The following is a 19,555-nucleotide window of genomic DNA, read 5'->3' as shown; positions in this document are numbered from 1 at the left end:
CACTGGGATTCCTACATCTGAGAATTGATGTGTTTAACAAATTCTGGGAAATCCTCTGCCATCCTTTTGAATGTTGCCTCTCTTCACTCTATTTTTTCTTTCTGAAAGTTTATTTTTATTTTTAAAAACTTTTTCACATTCTAGTATTTTTTTTTATTTTTATTTTTAATTTTTGGCCACGTTGCACGGCATGTAGGATCTTAGTTCCCCAACCGTGGGATCAGACCCACAACCCCTGCATTAGAAGCACAGAGTCTTAACCACTGGACTGCCAGGGAAGTCCCCCTTTCTGAAATTTTAATTTGACATATTTTAGACTGCCTAAATCTATCCTCCTTATTGCTTAACTTCTCTTTTAGCTTTCAGGTAATTCCAGGTGCTGCATTACAAGTAATTTCCCAGATTTTATATTTTTGTTTGTAGATTCTCTCCTCTACTATATTTAATGTGGTCTTTAGTCTATCCTTTGAATTTTTTTATTGTATTTTTTCTCTTTGTAGAAAGAAGCTCAATTAGTTCTTTTGTTTAATTAGATTGTTCTTTTACACAGCATCATGTCTTTCATCATGTTTTCTATTTCTTTTAAATAAAATATCTAATAATTTTAGATAATCTTGTTTTCTGGTTTCTTTCAGATTGTTCTATTACTTCTAGTTCTTGGAGCGAGGGGAGACATTCATCCTCTTTTGACTGTCCCTGTTGACTTTCCTGTGGTGAGTAATTATTTGTATTATGTGCGATGTTTTTCTTCCAAGTACATCTTGACATTTTTCAGATTGGCATGTTTTCTCCTGAATGGTGATTTCTTACATAGAAAGTAATTCATTGTCTGATTCTAGCAACATGTAGACCCAAACTACTGCAGACTCACCTTCAACTACAAACATACAAAAATGTTGGATAAACTATAACAACAGCACGGTTTTAAAAACCTATCTGAGGGGAAAGAATAGAGGGCATCTCTTTTTTTCTCTGTAAGTCCCTTTAGCTCTGAGTCCTTAATGGTTTTGTGTTTTCAAGATACCCAAGCATTTCACCTGGGCCAGAGCAGCTTTCACATTAATTTCTGAGTTGAGATTCTGCACTAGCTACAAGTGTTAATTTGATTGTCACTGTGCATATGGCAGGCTGGACACTTATTTGTTTCTTCTTCTGTTCTTCCCTGAGCCCTGGGCAGAGCAAGCTTGGTGCAGCATGCCAGGTTGGTCCTGGTGGTTTTTCTGCGAAGGTCTTTCACAGAGTGAGTAACCTTCTAGGGTTCAATGCCGGTCTCAATTCAACCACCATGCCTCATGGGGCCAAAGTCCACGTTTCCTGTCAAGGTGTGAGCACCAGTATTTCCGCCCATGAATGGTAGGACACCTTTCTAAATCTAATTACCCCACTACCACATCAGGCTGCCTCTACGTTAGGTCTGTGCTGGCCGGGAGTTCTCTTTTCATTTCTGGCAACTAGAGATTCATTTTAATATTTATTTGTTCCCCTTGATATGTTTTAGAAACTGCTGTGTTGTTATAACTTATCCAGAATTCTTATGTTGTGGCAAAAGGTGCAATAGTTCAGTGCTCCACATTGCTAGAACCACTCGGTGCTCTATTTTCTGTGTGAGAAGTCACTGCTCAGGGAAAAAAATCGCCAACCTATAATTACTTTTATAGAAGCTTATTAAAACATTGAATTTTCATAATGAAGAAAACCTGGAAATACATATGTGAGTGTGTCAGAATGGCATCTACACCTCCAGGTAAGAAAAGTATTCTCCGTCGCATCAGTCACTATTTACCTTTTGTGTCTTAGTCCATGGCCACGTTGTTTTAAACCTGTGTTTCGATAACGAAACTTTTCAAAATTAACATATGGAACCACACTTTTGCTAAACTATTTACTTCTCATTTCTTGTTTCCAGGTTTAGTTTAATATTATCCTTCACTTCAGCTACCATACTTTGTAGAAAATGCGTTCTCTTGCAGAGCCAAAGAAATGTAAAACAAAAATGACACACACACATGTCCCAAAAGTGTCCATCTGTTCATTCACCCTTCTGGAATTTAGGAATTTTTTCATATACTAGTATGGAGACTTTTCCCCTTTAAGACTCATATATTTGATATTTTGTGGGACCTGGTAAATCCATAACATAACCTGAGATAAGTTCCAGGGAGTAAGATAACATTTGTTATTTACAATCCATTCAATCCCCTTGACAATTGAGTGTTATTTTCACTCTAAGAGAAATGGTAAAACGAATGAGAATGAAAATTAAGTGCTGGGAGTTGGCAAAATAGGACTCTTATGTTGGTGAATATTGAACACAGGGAGAATGACAAGTGACAGCCAGCTAGGAATTACATTTCATGGGAAGGTACTTCATAGCCAAATATAGACAGAGGAGATTACTGCTCACTGAAATCCTGTTTTGAAATATTCCTTAAGATTGTTAAGAGATGTGTTTGTTTTCCTATAGCCAAAGCCCCCAGAAAACCCATAGCAGTTCTATTCCTTGCACCGTTCAAGACAAGAACCATTACCAATAACACCCCCTCAGCCAGAAGCTATATTTACTGAATCAACCCTAATTACAGCTTTAGCTGAGGTTGTGAGGTCAAGAGAAGCAGTCACATCTTTCTCAGAAGGAAAACATGAGGTTGGAAAATTTGATCTGCAGAATTTGTTTTCCCACCCCAAGTATAGGGGATCTATCCAAGATATACAAATAATGGTGTGTTTTCAGTTCTCTCTTGTAATCCTGAAAACTACAAAAACAACGTGAAGGCAGCTGCTAATATATGAACAGGTTGGATTTCTGAAATGCATTCATAAGTATAGGAACAAGAATGAAGGGAAGACCAGCTCAAAAACTGGGCGACAATTTAGTACTTTGAGAGTCACATTGTAAATCAACCCACAAGGGATCAGGGTCAGGAGAGCAAAGTCACTTTAAGATGGCAGAACTTGAAGGTTCCAATGTATCTATGACAAGTGCATGCATAGATGACATGTAAATTGTTGTGATCTGGCAATTTATTGCTAAAGTTTTCATCATGAATCTTAACCTCGATCCAGCAACCTTGCAAGTTGTCCTAAAGAGATCCTTAAAGATATAACAAAGTAATCACATCAGTGTTGTTTATAGAGAAAAATAAAAAATAAACAAAGGTCAATGATGTTGGTTAAAGAATTGTTAACACTTGTTCACAATTATTTGTAACTGTTAATAATTTCAAAATCATGTTACAATATAGTGCATGCAACCCAGGGAAATTCTTCAGTTAGCATCTTTATTTTTGTCTTCCACAGCTTCTTCCGACTTTATTAGGTAGGGGGAATTCTCCAGATGGAAACTTAGGGAGCCCCATGTTTTGTTTTGTTTTGTTTTAACCATTCTTAGCACGTAATTCTCAAATCTTAGCACCTGGTTTTAATATAAAACTTCTCTATCTAACTCGGACCCTCTGCAGGCAAAAAGTCTGGAAGGGCTGGTGGTTCTTCCTCACTCTCCACTCTGTTTCCTCACTTTTCCCCCATTTTCCTGACCTGTTCAGGGTTCTGGTCAGGGAGGGGCGGAGGAGGGAGCAGGAAAGCTTTTGACTGGTTCTGTAATGAGAGGAGCCCTGCTCCTGGAGCCCGTTTGGAGGCCGAAGCTCTCTTTCTCTGGTTGGCCCTTTGCTGGCCTTTCCTGAGACCCGCCACTGGACTCACTTAATTGTATTTCTCTTGATGCTGTCATGTGTTCCTACCACTTGGCCACTCTCTTCACAGCAGCGCACTAGACAGAGACTCTGTAAGTCCCAAGGCCCCCAGGAAATCCTCTTGGGCTGCATTAAAGATGGTCTGACCAGCTCTCCCTGACTGTGAGGCCACATCTGGTCCATAAGAAACGTCCACCTTCCTTTTCTCTGAGGGCAGGTAGGCTCAGCCTAGTGCATCTAGCCCAGCTCCGCTTTTAAGTTTTCCAAGCAAAAGTCAGACATCAGCCTACCGTATCTCCCCCACAGAGGAGAACACATATCAAATCAATTCTGAGTGGCCCTTGAAGCTTTTCTCTTTTAATCAAGAACTTGATGTGGAATGGAAAGCATCCAGTCCCCGTATTGGGATGCGGATTCTTATAGCTCCCTAACTGCTCTATTCATTGAAGTCTTTCTAAAACCTTTCTCGATCTCCATGCTTGTCTCTTTATATACTTGATGTGAGGAAGGGGCCTAAGAACTATGAAACTCATTTTTTAACATCCCCTTTGAAATCCCCACCATGTGGAATGTCTTATTTTCACTCCCTTGTCTTTGCCATGCGTTGCATATCTGTATCTCAGTGGAAACTTCATGCCACATCTGGGGATGTGAACGGCCCTTATCCAATAACTCCAGCCCCTTTGATAATGTCAGTGTCGAAGCTTTGGGGGAGACTTTGTGTATAGAAAGGGAATTCCTGAAGTTAAGTTTGTGGGAAAGGTCTTTAGTCAACTGAACTGTTTTGTTAGAGGAAAAAAAAAAGTTAAGAATATGATTTCTGCTTGTGAGAGGGAGAAAGCAAAAACAGATTGGGAAGAGGGGAGAAAGTGCATGGCTGAGTAACATGGCTTAAAGACTAATGATCCCTAAGGAAAAGGATGTCTAATATTCAAGTGTAATGGCCTTCACATCCTGAACTTGAAGTCGGCTACGCATCAAAAAAATCCTTGTTTGGATAATTTGTTGTTACTAACCAATCAAGGAGGGAACCTGATTTCCACATTTGGGTCTATGGCCAAAGCAAAATAAAGGAACAGCTGTAAGCTGAAGAGTGGAGAATGGAATTGAGAAGAAGCAGGAAGTTAGAGTCACAGGTGATCATTAGAATGTGAGACCCTGGGAAGTTGCCAAAATCCCGAGGAAAGCAATGAAATGAAGGACCAGGGCATCTTATCTAGATAATAAGGAGCAGAGAGACCCAGTTGACATCTGGCTTATGCATACAAGTGTACATATTAAAATGTCTGGAAGATGTTAACTGTGGTTATTGCAGAATGGTGGGATTATAAAAGATCATTATTTTCTTCTTCATTTTTTCCCACTAATATATGTTTCTTGGATTCTTCTACCATATTTTTGTAATTAGAAAAAAAGCAAAGTTGAGTTTAAAGCAAAAATAAAAGAAAAAATATGAATCAGAACCAGGTGAGTCAGGGAGACAGGAATCCATGGGCTCTACCTTGGCAAGTCCATTCTAGATGTAATGACCTGTTGGCCATTACACATTTAAATGTAAAACAGTATATTTCTATTTTGTTTTATATATGCATCAGTCTCTGAGATTAGGTAACATGCATCCACCCTGAAGGTACTTACCAAACAATAAAAATAAAGACAAATAGTAATTTTCAAAAATGTATTTCCCTGAAGAGCCAAGAAAGCTAAGGAACAAACATCAAACTGTAGTGACTTCAATAAGGAAAACGTTCTCTTAGGGGGCCTTTGGATAGCCAGCCACAACCTTTCCCAAGATACATCTTCGTGGGTGTTGGGAAGGTGGGGACATTTTGTCCCCTAAGAAGAAAGCCGGGCATAGTGGTGGGGCTGGTCCTCGGGTTCCAGCCTGGCGATGGCTCTCTGATTTTCACAGAACCTCCCTCCACGTGTCTACTGTTTCCTAAGGGGTATAGAGGGGGAGGGTGCCTGCTTAGGGGGCAGGTCTTCCAGTGGTCATGGCAGCTGGTAGCCGAGGCTGTAGGTGCCAATGGACAGAACTGTTTGCAAGGCTAGTGCTGCTTGTGAACGAGAGTGGTCCCCAGGTAACCACACTTGGAGAGATGAGGTACATCTTGCCTTGTGTACGGAAAGGTCTTACTCTCCATCTCGATCAGAAATATAGGCTTAGGAGGGGACGTGGCAGTGCCCTGGCTCCTCCTGGAAAAGGGCCTTGGGTTAGGTGAGTAGACTTTCCTTTACTAGGGCATCCGAACAGATGGAGAGAAAAGGAGAAGGAGGGCGGGAGGAGAACAGTAGAGAGCTGTCACTGGTTCAGTCTAATAAAAAAAAAAAGTAGGTTGACAGAAGTGACCGCCAGATAATACAGTGGTACAAGGTTGGGCTCTGGAGTCTGACTGCTTGAATCTGAATCGTGGCCTTGCCACTTAATGACCAAGAACACATTTCTTTCTTTTTTTTCTTTTTTCTTTTTTTAATTTTTATTGGAGTATAGTTGACTTACAATGTTGTGTTACTTTCTGCTGTACAGCAAAGTGAATCAGTTATACATATACATATATCCACTCTTTTTAGATTCTTTTCCCATACAGGTCATTACAGAGTATTGAGTAGAGTTCCCTGTGCTATACAGTAGGTCCTTGTTAGTTATCTGTTTTATATATAGTAGTGTGTATATGTCAATCCCAATCTCCCAATTTATCCCTCCCCCCTTCCCCCCTGATAACCATAAATTGTTTTCTTTATCTGTGACTCTATTTCTGTTTTGTAAATAAGTTTATTTGAACCATTTTTTTAGATTCCACATATAAGCGATATCATATGATATTTGTCCTTCTCTGCCCGACTGACTTCACTCAGTATGACAATCTCCAGGTCCATCCATGTTGCTGCAAATGGCACTATATTGTTCTCCTTTATGGCTGAGTAATACTCCACCACACATATGTACCACATCCTCTCGGTCCATTCCTCTGTCGAGGGACCCCTAAGTTGCCCATGACCTGGCAACTTGTAAATACTGCTGCTATGAACATTGGGTTGCATGCATCCCTTCAATTTATGGTTTTCTCTGGCTATGTGCCCAAGAGTGGGATTGCTGGATCATATGGTAGCTCTATTTTCAATTTTCTAAGGAACCTCCACCCTGTTCTCCATAGTGGCTGCACCAGTTCACATTAAAGAACACGTTTCTTAACCACTCTCATCTGTGAAATGGGGATCATCAGGGGGCCAGTCTAACAGGTTCCTATGAACATTAGATAAGCTATTGCAGGTAAAGCGCTTACCACAGTGCTCAGCACAGAGTACATGATCGATGAATGTCAGCTCTGAGGACAGGTGTTAAGGCCTGTGGGTGGGCGGTCATAAATCTCTCTCTGCACCCACCCCTTTACCCCACTTCCTAACTTACTTTCCCTCCTGGATCCTCCCTTGTTGACCACCAGGCACCAATCTTCTTGCTTCTTATCTGAGATTGGCGTTCTTGATTTAATGAAAATCATCAGGTTTAGCCTGTTCAGTCAATACTAAGCTGCCAGGTCACCCAGACGTTTTGCACTGGTCTCCACCAGCCAGGAAGAGGGATAATTATACAGGCTGTTTTTAATTTAATCCACTCAACAAGCTCCTCAAATAGGTATTATTATTATTAGTCTATTTTTATAAAATGTGTAAACCAAGGCTCAGATAGGATAACTTACCCAAACACACATAGGAAAAATAACCCAAACTTTTTGTTTCTAATTTCAAGATGAGTGTCTAATTTTTGAAAATAAGACTGGAAAAAGATAGGTTCTTTCTTCTTTTCTCTTCTCTGTGAATATGTGAAAAAAACCCAAAAATTATTTAACAACTTACCACTTTTTGAGTGTAACATTATCTAAATGCCGTTGAAGAATCACTAGTTCCACAAGAAGTTAATGCATAATAGACAAGAAAGGGAAAAAGAAAAATGAAAACAAAACAAATTTCCAGGTCAAAGCAGTTTGGGTGATGTTGGATTAAACCAAATGAGAAAAACTGATTTACTCTGGGAGTTCTCAGACTCTTCCACATGTAGATCTCCAGAATTGTGGTATGAAATACTATATTACCCAAACTATTCTGGGGAGTTTTAAATAGGAAATCTTTTTTTATTAATGGGAAATCTTTCTGGATTAATATTCCTTTGAAGTTCTACTCTATTACCATTTGGTGAAATTTTCAAATATATTTGACAGACTCTGTACAGAACATTTTGAGATGACATGGAAAAGGGGCAAAATATGATGAAAATATGTTTCTGTGTAAGTTACTGTTGTTAATAATAGAGTTCGTGATACGAAAATCTAAAAGTAGTGATCCCAGTGAAAACCAGGTGAGAGGCTTCCTGAATCCTGTGCGTGTGTATACGTATGCATGTGTGTCTAAGGATATGTTTGTGTGTTTTAACACAGAGGTATAAGAGCTTTTAATTTTTGCATTCTTTATTGTTTTGGTCCATGTTCTTAGAGGAACATGAAGCATGGTATTAAAAAGGTAATACAATAATCGTTCTTGAGACATGATCACTCTGAGATGAGGAAAGGTAGAGGGAACAGGTGTAAGTAAAATAAATGAGTGTAAGGGGAAGACCAGAGTAATAATTTCTCAGTAGACAAAGTGGTTTTTCATGGCTATGGCGGGAAAACAGCTGTAGTAGGGTTTCCTGGCACTCACTTTTTAAAAATTTTACACAAACTTAAAAAAAATTTTTAAAACAGTTTTAGATTTATAGAAAAGTTATGAAGGTGGTACAGAGAGTCCCCACGTGCCCCAGACCCAGATTCCACTATTATTAGCATCTTACACTCGTATGATACACTTGTCACAATTAGTGAACAAATACTGATACCTTGTTATTAACTAGCGTCCATACTGTATTCAAATTTCCTTAGTTTCTGTTTAAAGTCCTTTTTCCTTTTCCAGGATCCCACCCAGGACACCACATTACATTTACCTGTCATATCTCTTTGGGCTCTTCTTGGCTGTGGCAGTTCCTCAGACTTTCCTTGTTTTTGATGACTTTGGCAGCCTTGAGGAGTCCTAGTCAGGCATTCTGTAGAATATCCCTCACTTGGGATTTGTGTGGTGTTTTTCTCATGATTAGTCGGGGGTTATGGGTGTGGGGGAGGAAAACCTCACAGATAAAGTCATTCTCATCACATCCTATTTTTAAAGCCGCCAAAGAGATGGTGGCAAAGACTATGTGTTCACCAAAACCTGTTTCTATTTTTACCTAAGCACATAGCTAGCCTACATTTGTTAGCCTCCTTTGCTAAGTGAGGTCATGAACCTGGGTTCTAGCTAACAGAATCCCTAAGCTTTAACCCCAAAAAACCCCCCATGGATTTTCCATTGTTATTTCCTCATTCCTCACCTGCTGGTCTAATGCAAGGACTTCAGTGGAGGACTCTGAGACCCTGGGAAATGGCAGAACCGTGAGAATGAAGGATCCTGGGTCCCTGCATGACCCCGTGGAGCACAGCCCCAAGTGGCTTGCAGTACACTGGGATGGGAATGAGAAGTTAACCTTCGTTAAGCCACTGAGGTTTGGGGATCGTAAGGAACAGAAGTAAACCCTCCCTGAATCATACAGAGATGATCAGGGTGAAGCTCTATGCTGGGCACAAGATTGAGAAGAATCCATTTTTGAGTAAAACCCCTTCCCCTTTGTCAATCTGGCCAGTCAGGGTGTTTTCATAAAGAACCAGTCTTATGAGTACCCATCCCCTTTAACAACAAGTCCTTCCAGTCTGGAGGGCTCCCTGAAACACCAGATCTTGGAAACCGTTCTGACTGAATGCAGACACCGGGCTGAGAAGGGGTCTGCCCTGAGGGCTTGCCTCCTGGCAGACACACTCCTACCGCCACACACAGCCTGGGGACTTTTTGTGTGGTGAACTGTTGGCATTCAAGGGAGGAAGCAGGAAAGAGATTTGGGGGGATATGTGTAAATGGATTCCTGGGTTAAAATAGACAAATCTAGAAACAAAGTCACTCTGAATGTGTTTCCCACACGGCGGAGAGTTCACACTGGGTCTGCCATTGTCTCTGGGAGTTCATTGTCTGAAAGGCTCCACCAGGAATGGCCCATGGACAGTCTTGTTACCTCAGCACAGTTGAATAGAAATGGCCTAATGCCAGTGTCACTTGAAGGATGGGAAACTGAAACATCCATTCATTCCTACTTAGTTCTCCAAACCTGAGTGATACTAAGAATCATCTGGGGAGCACTTAAAAATCTAGAATTTAGGGCTCTGCTTTCAAAGATTCTGACTCACAAGGTCTGGAGTAGGGCCTGGGAATCTACACTTTAAAAACCCTACAGGAGGTAAGGATCAGCCAAGTTTGAAAATCTCTGATCACAACCGTTTTCGGTAATCATCTACACTAATTTATTTTGCTGCATCAATCGCTTAAAATCAGCATGTGTACACACACACTCACACGTATACACACACACTCACACACACACGCACACACACACACAAGCGTGCACACGCCATCAAACCATGCAAAGCAAAAAGCCTCCATTCACGCCACTATCAATTAATCAGTCTTCTTTCTGAGACAAGAGGCTCTTATTTGAGTTCCAGCTCTAATTCATTGTCTGTCTTTTCACTCCTGACTCCTTCAATGACCACCAGACTGCTGGGGAGAAAAAGTCTTCTCAATGTTAAGGATCCACATCAATATCTCCTGCCTGTAATTGTATCTCTCCTTTAATTAAAAAGTTCTGCTTGCAATAATACTTGTCTTTTTGTTTAAAAAAAAAAAAAAATCACAATTCTGGGAATTCCCTGGCAGTCCAATTGTTAGGACTCCACGCTTCCACTGCTGGGGGCCCGGGTTCGATCCCTGGTTGGGGAACTAAGATCCTGCAAGCTGCGCGGCACGGCCAAAAATTTAAAAAAAATTTTTTTTAATTAAAAAAACCCCACAGTTCTCAGGTATGTTAATTGGGAAATGAATAGATTTCCAGCATATGCCATACGTGGGCTAATCTATGCTCTACATTTTCATTTGGTCATTTCCAGTTTCTCCAACCTGCTTCTCTGGGTGCTGTGAATGCTGTGTCAGATCCCTAAGGTATTATGTCTGCCATCTTCCTCCACCTACCAGTAAAAGAAATCTAATGATAAAAACAGAAAGGGAACTCAGAAAGCTGAGTAAAAGTTTTCTTAGGGATCCTGTGTGGCCGTGCAACTCTCCCTAGTTTCATTTTCCCTTGTTTAAAAAAACATCTCTTTAGTCATCAGTTCAAACTGATTCCTGGGATTAATGTCAAGTTTGGTAGCTTTTCCCTTCAGGGATTATCACCTCCAGCCTGGCAATCACATCCCCAAGTCCTCTCAGTAGCCTGGAAGAAACTGGAACCCACCAGGAGAGGCTGGGATTCCTTTACAGTTTTCAGATCCCTTTTATCAATGCTTATCATGGTTTTCCAGTATGAAAGTGGTACAAATTGAGGTGCAAGTAAAATGCCCCTTCTCACTTCTTAAATCTGATGTGAGACTGATGGGGTGGCCATGAATTAATTAATAAAAATATCTAAATTTGATGTTTCTTTTTTAAACAGTAGCTAATATATGTAACGATCAAACTTTTATTAGTCACCGGACGTTCCACCAGAATATTGGCCATTGCAACTCAATCCATTCACCACATCCTCCACCCCAACACACACACACACGCACACACACACACACACACACGCGCACACACACACACACACGTACTCATATACAGCCACTTATAATTTTTTGGGAAACAATTAGATTCACGTGCAGTTGCAAAACTTCACAGAGAGATCCCATGTACACTTCATCCAGTTTGCCCCAATGTTTTCGTTTTATGTAACCACAGTTCAGTATTAAAACCAGGAAACTGGCATGGGTACAATGTTGTTACACAGACTTTAAAAAATATATATTATTATCTGCTTCTCCAGGCAAAGGCTCCTTCTCAGAAGCCGCTGACTTTCGCCAAATCAGCATCAAGTCACAACTGCCCTCCCGTGTGAACCCAGGTTGGTGGATTCAGTCAAATGTTTTGTCTTAGAATTGGATTACGGTTCCCCAAATTTAAAAAAATTCCCCAAAGGGAAAAAAAAATCATCAAGCTAATTTCACATGGTGTGTGCTCCAGTTTATCCGTTGTTGTGTAACAAACCACCCCCAAATGGAGTAACTTAACCACATTTATTTTGCTCATAAATCTGTGATTCGGACAGGATTTGGTGGGGACAGTTTATCTCCGCCCATCTGGATGAGTGCATCTCGGCTGGGATGGCTGGGAGGCAGGCTCCGCCTGACACGGGCGAGGGCAGCGTGAGGGTGGGGCGCGGGGTCGTCTGAAAGCTCCCTCGGCCCGTGCAAGTTTACTGCCTCAGCTGAGAAAAGTCAAGAGAGCTGGGAGCTGGGCCCCTGGGCTTCTCGGGCACGGCTCCCTCTGCAGTGTGGTCTCTCCTCAGGTTGCCTCCAGCACGGCAGCTTCAGGGAGGGTGTACTCCTTTTTTTTTTTTTTTTTTTTTTTTTTAATTTTTATTGGAGTACAGTTGCTTTACAATGTTGTGTTAGTTTCTGCTGTACAGCAAAGTGAATCAGCTATGCCTATACATATATCCCCTCTTTTTTAGATCTACTTCCCATTTAGGTCACCACAGAGCATTGAGTAGAGTTCCCTGTGCTATACAGTAGGGTCTCATTAATTATCTCTTTTATACATAGTAGTGTGTATAATATAGGTCAATCCCCATCTCCCAATCCATCCCACCCTCGCTTCCCCCCTTGGTATCCGTAAGTTTGTTCTCTACATCTGTGTCTCTACCTCTGCTTTGCAAATAAGTTCATCTGTACCACTTTTCTAGATCCCACGTATAAGTGATATTATGTGATATTTGTTTTTCTCTTTCTGACTTACTTCACTCTGTATGACAGTCTGTAGGTCTGTCCACGTCTCTGCAAATGGCACTATTTCATTCCTTTTTATGGCCAAGTAGTATTCCATTGTATGTGTGTACCACATCTTCTTTATCCATTCCTCTGTCGATGGACACTTAGGTTGCTTCCATGACCTGGCTATCGTAAATAGTGCTGCAGTGAACATTGGGGTGCATGTCTCTTTTTGAATTATGGTTTTCTCTGGGTATATATCCAGTAGTGGGATTGCTGAGTCATCTGGCAACTCTATTTTTAGTTTTTTGAGGAACCTCCATACTGTTCTCCATATTGGCTGCACCAATTTACATTCCCACCCACAGTGTAGGAGGGTTCCCTTTTTCAGGGAGGGTGTACTCCTTACATATCAGCTCAGGGTTCTCAAGACATGTGGGAGAGAGGCTGAAAGAGAGAGAGAGAGAGAGAGAAGCTACAAGCTCTTTATGCTGCAGCCTCAGAAGTCATGTAGCCTCGCATCCATGGTATTTTATTCACCGGGGAAGTTACAAAAAGGCACACTTTCAAAGACGGGATTTAGACCTCACCTTTTGTTGAAGCGTTGCAAAGTTTTGGAAGAGCGTGTGAGACCAGGAATGTTGTTGTGAGAGATTAGGAGGATAAACAAACCAGTGGGAAAAAAAATTTAAAGAAATGTTTCTCTTTTTTTTCAAAGCAAATAACCTATGTCATGATCAACATTTTATTAGGTAGCCCCTTGAAATTCTGTCAGAATATTTGCCTTCCTCCATTAGCTCATAACTACAGCCACAAACACACACACGCACATGCACACGCACACACACGTGTACACACGTGCACAGACAGACAAAGCTTGATGATTTCAGAGCCGATAGAGACCGAGAAACCATGGCATTGAGTGTGCTGAGTCCAGACAAATGATATTTACACACACATCCAAATTTGAAAAGAAAATGTATTTCTTTAGGTTTCAGACACTGTAATAGATAGAAAGCAAAAATGAAAACCTGTTGCAAAGTTCTAAAAAACAAAAATACATGCATATGTACACCTATGCACACATGCACACACAGACATCACTTTTTTTTTTTCTGTTACTGTATTTTTATCTCTGTCCTCAGCCAAAGCTTCCTTCTCAGAAGTCAGAACTGACTCACTGGCTGTCCATGAATCCAACATCAAGACACTATTGTCGGGAATTCCCTGGTGGTCCAGTGGTTAAGAATCCACCTTCCAATGCAGGGAACGCAGGTTGGATCCCTGGTCAGAGAGCTAAGATCCCACATGCCATGGGGCAACTAAGCCCGTGCACTCTAAGGCCGGCACGCCACAACTGGAGAGCCCGTGCGCCGCGACGGTGACCTGACGCAGCCAAATAAATAAATAAATATATATATTTTTTTAAATGTACACTTAAAAAAAAAAAAAAAAAGACACTCTTGTCCCCTGATGTGGACTCAGGCTCGTGGGTTCAGCCAAATTGTTTTTGGTTTGTCTATGAACTGGGCTGTGGCTCCCAGGAGAAGGAACTGAAATCATCAGACTAATTTCACATGATGTACTAAGAAGAACGCAGTACCACATGAAGGAGTTGAGTGATTAGTTTACCAAGCCATCCAGCCCTATGTAAATGACCTGTGATAAATGACTGGTCAGCCAAAGGAGCAGAAATCATGTAGTATTTCCACAGTTTGTAGTGAAATGCCATTTGTGTTTATCATTGTTATGAAACAGCACAGTCAATTGCACGGGACAAAACTTTCTGCAATCACAGAAGTGACTTTTTAGTTAGAAAAACAAAATCACAGTATAAGATTGTATCAGACATTCTTTACTTGGATTATCAATGGTGGCTTGCAGATGGCCTTAGTGTGCTGACAGCCGTGTAATCCGCTTATACAGATATTTACAAGAGTTCTGAATGTGGAAATACTTAAACAAGGTCGAGCTCTTTTGCCTTTTATTTAGAATTTTCATCGTAGATCCTGAGAGTCAAAAAGTACACCCACAGCTTCATCATGATACATTTCCTGACTTGGCATTCTTTTACTGGATTTTTCTTTCAGTTTCTCTGGATATAAGAGTAGTGTAATTGAATGGACAATCTTCTCATCTAAAACCTACATGAATCTTAGGGTAGCCCTGTCCATAGAGAAGTGAAGTAATCACAGTATAAATGAGGCATTTGGATAGACTAATGCTTCTTATAAGTCAAGATTATCTAATTTACCATCAAAGGCCCCAGCTAGCTGTCACTTATCATTTTTTGAGCACTTGCCATGGGCAGGTGCCATGCTGACAACTTTAGGTAACATTGCCTCTTTGATAATGACAAATTTCTATGCGGCTGGTATTATTATTCCCATTCTACAGGTAAAGAATCTGCAGCTCCTAAAGACTGAGGAACTTCACCAGGGCCACAGACACCTGGAGCCAGGTTGAACCCAGATTCGTCAGACGTGAACCGTTGCCCTAAGTCAGGTTAGTGCCGTGCCCTTAACAGAGACTTAAAAACTACACAGAAAAGCAATAAGGAGCTTTCGAGGTGATGGGAAGAGGCACAGTGGAGTGTAAGCTAATCAAGTCTGGGCCCTCCTGAGGAGTATAAGAAAATACTTACGAGTGATGGAAAGTTCACTGGAACTAATGCGGGAGGGTCCCTAGGCCCTGGAAAGAGGCTGGTTCCGAGAAATTTCCACACTTGAGAAGCTGGGGAATCATTATTTTTCCAGCTGAATGGCAAATAAGTGCGGTTCTAACTGTCGTGATTTGGCTTCGCCAGTTATTGGTTGACCTGGGGCTGCACTCAAGAAAGATTCAAGAGTGGAGTATGAAGTAAAACAGGGAAAGAACATAAAACATAATTGATGAAAGGAGCTGGGTGTAATTCAGGGAAAAGACAGTAGCTCCGAAGTCACATTGTAAAGAAAACAAACAAGCTGATCTGAGGTTGGACACAGCAGAAATTCTCCCACCGATGCATTCCCAGGGACTCCTATTTGTGTGCACAAGTGTACATCTGTGAGTCTGAGTCTCCATGGTTGGATATAAGTGGGTGGGTCTGCAGCGATTCTTGTAAACTGTCCAAGTTCCATTGGCAGGGGGGTGGGACTACTTAACACTGCTTCCTGTCCCAGGGGATTACAGTCATTCTCTCACCTCTGATTTTATCTACTTTGCTCCAAATCTTCTGACACAGCGCTTCTCAAACTTTAACATGCTTATGAATCATTTGGGAAAGACTGTGAAAGTGCAGAGTCTTCCTTAGTAAGTCTAGGGTGAGGTCAAAGTTGCTGTATTTCTCAGAAGCCCCTGGGGGTTATGGATGCCCCTGTTGGGGAACCACACTTTGAGTCATGGGGTTCTAAACAATGAAATCGTCCTAGCACAGGAGGATGAGGATGGTGACTGTCTCAAGAAAACAGCATTTTCCTCTGTCTTCCCACTCGTTGGGCCACTACACACCATTTTCTATAGGTTCTGATTTGTGGCAAAGGCTGAGGAAAGGACGGGCAGTAGGTGCCGCAGTCCTAGTCTTGCCCTCTTCCCAGAGCTGCTTTCTCTCCCATCCTCTGTCTGATCCCATCTGGATGGCTGGCCTTCCTTCCTCTCCAGAGGGAATTCCACTCACACAGCTGCTTCCTCCTGTGTCTCAAGCAGTGTTCTTACAGAAGGGTTAGACTCTAGAGCTTGGAATCGAGCATGCAAAATCAGCTGGCCTAGCCTTCCGCCCGCATTAGGGGGATGTCTAAACCATTCAAAGGGAGAGAGATGCCTATTTTCCTCACCCAAACCACCATCTTTTTTTTTTTTTTTCCCCTTCTTAGCCGTTCATATTTTCAAACATTGGTGTGGGCCTTTGTTCAGCTGGAGACTCGGTCATCAAGACCACATTTGGATTAATTTGGTTCCAGGTCAAACAGTCCAACTTCACACATTTATCCCATGATTTCCTAATGCTATTGAATGACACATCGTTTTATTTTTCCCTTTGTTTTTCTCTTTCAACTAATTTATTTAATGGGTCCAAAATGGGGGATTAGACCATAAAAACATGTGGTATCCTAATTGGATTTTGAAAATGTGTAAACATGGCCCTCCAGTGGCTTCGTATTACCATCTGGACCAAATAGAAACTTCTGACCCTTGATTCCAACTTGCCTCCACTTGCTCCACCTCGGTGCCCCATCTCATGTGTTCCTTCTCTCCAGGGTCTCTCTGCTCCAGCAAAGCTGGGCTTCTGATTTTTCAAAACCCATTTCTCAATTTCTGCCTCAAGGCCTCTGCCTGAATTAGTCTACAGAGGAGCAGCAAGTTTCTACTTTCCATTCTCTACACCTTTCAGAAGGGTTTTTAGATTTCAGCTCAAGATTGATGCCTCTAGGAATATTTCCAAAATCAACCCCAACCACTCTTCAACCTTCTGTGATCCCTAGTCCATTTCAGTGCCTTCTGATTATTTTGGCAAAATTTGTGTTCTACTCACTCATATATTTATGTGGCTCACTGAGTTCTTAACAGAAGCTAACTGCATGCTTCTTACGTGCTGGGTACTAATCCAGGTGCTGGGATCACAGTGAACAAGCAGGCAACATTCTTTTTTTTAATTATTTTATTTATTTTTATTTATGTATTTATTTATTTATGGCTGTGTTGGGTCTTCGTTTCTGTGCGAGGGCTTTCTCTAGTTGCGGCAAGTGGGGGCCACTCCTTCATCACGGTGCGCGGGCCTCTCACTATCGCGGCCTCTCTTGTTGCGGAGCACAGGCTCCAGACGCGCAGGCTCAGTAGTTGTGGCTCACGGGCCTAGTTGCTCCGCGGCACGTGGGATCTTCCCAGACCAGGGCTCGAACCCGTGTCCCCTGCATTGGCAGGCAGATTCTCAACCACTGCGCCACCAAGGAAGCCCCCAGGCAACGTTCTTAATATCGAAGAGTTTACATTCAGATTTGCAAAGGTGGAGAATGAGCCAAAAACAAATAAATAAACAATAATTTCAGACGGTGAAGAGTACTTGCTATTGGGTGGTATAAGTCTATCGGGCAGGGTTAGGGGTAGTAAGTCAGTTTACTTTTGATCTGAACTCTCTGAATGCACTTTACAAAAACCTTTCATATACTGAGCAAACACTTGTAGACTCACTTTATTTAGATGTGCACATTCCAGTTTGCATGTGAATAAAACATGTTGGACCAGGTCTCAAGGGAAGGTTCTTCACGAGGCCATTCATGCCTGGGAAAATGTCACTGAGGAGACTGACCACTGATTTCATTGGTGAGAAAGGGCCATACTATAGTTTTCAGTGTAGCCCAGAGTTTCACAAACTTTAATTTCTCATTAGTTTTCCAAACTTTAATCAGATTTATCTGGGGTACTTGTTAATACTCCAGATGATTCTAGTGCAATTGACCTTTGGACCACATAATTAAACACTGTGTTATAACAATGTAATTGATAACAATCAGGACACGGAGATGGATGAATGGATGGGTGTAAGGATAGAAGGAAAGACGGATGCATGGGTGACCCAAAGATCTTTAAGCTGTAAGTTGGAAGCTGAATTCAGGGGGCATGTGATACAACATATGCTCGTGACTCTATCCGTCCTGTGGCTCTATGCCTGCGATTTGGGAAGGTGAGCTCAATTCAGGCTCCTTTCTCTAATTTTCGTGAAGAAAAAGCTTATCCTTTGAGCCCCGAATATAAAAAAAAACTGGTTTAAACAGGGTGTGTGAAATGTAATCTTTCATTCAATTGTCCATCACTTACCTTAGAACTTGCAGTTTTTGGAACCACATTTCCCCCCCAAACAAGTCACTTTTAAGTCATGTCCAATTTTGCTAGTATAACAAGATATTTAATACCATTGGAATCAGAGGTACCTTCATATTCTAACAGGACCCGTAAAGAAACCGTCATGCATTAGGACCAGAAACTACACTTTAGGGTGTCTGAGAGGCAGTAGGATGGTCCCACTGCCACCAAGCACTATCCTACTGGGCCCTCCCCAGTCTAGAGAAGACGGCTTAGTAAGGGCGATGTGGGAATTACAGTGCACTGGTACCAGTCTGTTCTCACCCTAACCAGGGGACCGGGAAGAGTATGTCTCCACTTCCGAAACCAAGTGGGGGGGGGGGGGCTCCAGAAGAGTCACTTATAATGACTGGGGTACTTGCAATAAAGGGAAATTGGCATTTCATTCTTTAATTGGAGGCCTTCTGAACCTCCAAAGCTCTCAGACCCTCCCTCAGGATGTTTCCATTGAAGAGTGGCTGCCAGAGCTCTTGGGGGAGCTTGGTGTGTAGCCCTGAGGGGTGGCAAAGCATGTAGTAATGTGCAATCTGTGACCCTCTTTTTAAAATATTTTTAAAGATTTTTTTGATGTGGACCATTTTTTTTTTAAGTGTTTATTGAATTTGTTACAATATTGTTTCTGCTTTATGTTTTGGCTTCTTGGCTGCCAGGCATGTGGGATCCCAGCTCCCTGACCAGGGATTCAACCAGCAATGCCCCACTACATTGGAAGGTGAAGTCCTAACCACTGGACCGCCAGGGAAGTCCCTGACCTTCTTTCAGCCTAGAAATTTCTGAAGGCATGAGTATCAGAACTTGGAGGAACTGTGGTGGAAATACCTGGGAAGGGCAGGATGATCCCCAGCCCACCTAGTTTTCTTCCATTCTTGGATGATGTGAAAGAGGACCCCCGCCTTTCATTGGCTCCACCTGAGGGAGCCCAGATATTAGTGGAGGTGCTGGGTACAGGAGCCATGGGATTCCTTCAATAGCCACCAAGTCAAGACCCGGGATGGAGGGCTAATGGCAGACATGGCTGAATTGGGGAGGGTGGGGGGAAGCTTAAATACCCACATACTCCACCTGTGGGGAAACCACTAGTAGTAGGTGGAACCAGGAAGAATCAGAACAATGTCC

General features: G+C 41.9%; 1 protein-coding gene and 1 long non-coding RNA gene across 2 annotated transcripts in view; one reads left to right on the top strand and one right to left on the bottom strand.

The window, feature by feature from the left end:
* The first annotated feature begins 663 nt into the window (after positions 1-663).
* LOC118900671 lies at positions 664-15,116 on the top strand. The gene is made up of 3 exons (XR_005021202.1): positions 664-713; positions 11,659-11,736; positions 14,999-15,116. It is a non-coding gene; the product is annotated as an uncharacterized LOC118900671 (long non-coding RNA).
* A 2,411-nt stretch (positions 15,117-17,527) lies between these two features.
* The window catches only part of SUGCT (succinyl-CoA:glutarate-CoA transferase), a 781,582-nt gene continuing 779,554 nt past the window's right edge, over positions 17,528-19,555 (bottom strand). The window contains exon 16 of the mRNA XM_036863201.1: positions 17,528-17,546. The gene's annotated coding sequence lies outside the window, so the exon portion shown is untranslated. The remainder of the gene's footprint in view (positions 17,547-19,555) is intronic.

Source organism: Balaenoptera musculus, chromosome 9 (assembly GCF_009873245.2).
Source record: "Balaenoptera musculus isolate JJ_BM4_2016_0621 chromosome 9, mBalMus1.pri.v3, whole genome shotgun sequence".
NCBI lineage: Eukaryota > Metazoa > Chordata > Mammalia > Artiodactyla > Balaenopteridae > Balaenoptera > Balaenoptera musculus.
Note: the sequence above shows the minus strand (reverse complement) of the source record. Positions and strands in the feature narration are given on the sequence as shown.